The following is a 1359-nucleotide window of genomic DNA, read 5'->3' on the forward strand; positions in this document are numbered from 1 at the left end:
ACACACACACACACACACACACACACACACACACACACACACACACACATCCTTGTACTTGCATCCAACTGAGGACATTGTATTGACTTCCATTGATTTTTGTAACTGCATTTATGCCTAACCCAGATATTTTCCCTAAAACTGACCATTACTAATCTATTTCTAACCCTAACCTGAACAATAACTGAAATCACAGAGCGAAGTAGAGCTGCAAAAAATGTGAGGACCGGGATGTCCTCACTTTCCTAAATGATCTCTCTTGGTTAAAAACCTAACACGGTTCTCACTCTGCAGAAACAAGTACACACACATAATAAAATGTTTGTTAAAGTTTAAATTTTTAGTGTGATTTGGACCTAAAACGTGTTTTTCTGATAAACTGTATATTGAAATCACATAATCTCCACAATTTACTCTAATTCTCCGTTCATAGTTCCAGTGCAAATGCTTTGAAATCATTTCCCCCTATTATTCTTGGTTGGTCAAAGATTACCTTGCTCTGAGCAGCCTGTGCATATTCGCTTAAGCAGAAACTTTTTAAGAAATAAATAATGCTTCAAAAAACGTTTCCAAAAGGCATTTTCGGACATGAATATTGCAAAAATACTGAAAGACTGGTTTATGTGACATAATTTATCTTAACATTCTTTACAGGAATGCATGTTGTCCACCCCCTGTCTGGCTAAAAGGTTGAAGTAAAACCGTTTTATGAAGGTACAAATATGTGAATACCCAGGACACGGTGGAGCCTGAGAACTCCTTGAAATCAACCCAGAAGAGATGAAAAAGGTGGCTGTGGAAAGACAGGTCTAGGCCTCTCTGCTGCCCCCACGACCCAGCTCTGGATAAAGGAGAAGATGATGGATGGATGGATGGATGGATGGATGGATGGATGGATGGATGGATCTCGTGAATGACATTATGCTGATTTCATTGCAAAATGTGTTAGTGTTCAGAATATGGGTTACTAATGACTTCCAGCTACTACCCAGAATAATTTGAACTTAATATCTAAATTTGACTAGATTATAGCTATCTACTGATTATCTGTGGTGACTAAGTTACTCAGTTGTGGAGGTGCATCGAATGATTACTTTGTGAGTTTCAATAAAATTCTTCCAATGGGTAACAAGATATTTTGCAGAGGTGTCAAAAGTATTCACATTCATTACTTAAGTAGAAGTAGGCTATAGATACTAGGGTTTAAAAAAAACTTTTTTGGAAGTAGAAGTATCACCTCGAGCCTTTTATTTAAGTAAAAGTATAAAAGTACTGGTTTTAAAACTACTTAAAGTATAAAAGTAAAAGTAATGAACACTATTAAAAAAGGCCATTAAAGATAAAATCTTAGGCTGTGCC

Source organism: Austrofundulus limnaeus, unplaced genomic scaffold (assembly GCF_001266775.1).
Source record: "Austrofundulus limnaeus strain Quisiro unplaced genomic scaffold, Austrofundulus_limnaeus-1.0 Scaffold28, whole genome shotgun sequence".
Lineage (NCBI taxonomy): Eukaryota > Metazoa > Chordata > Actinopteri > Cyprinodontiformes > Rivulidae > Austrofundulus > Austrofundulus limnaeus.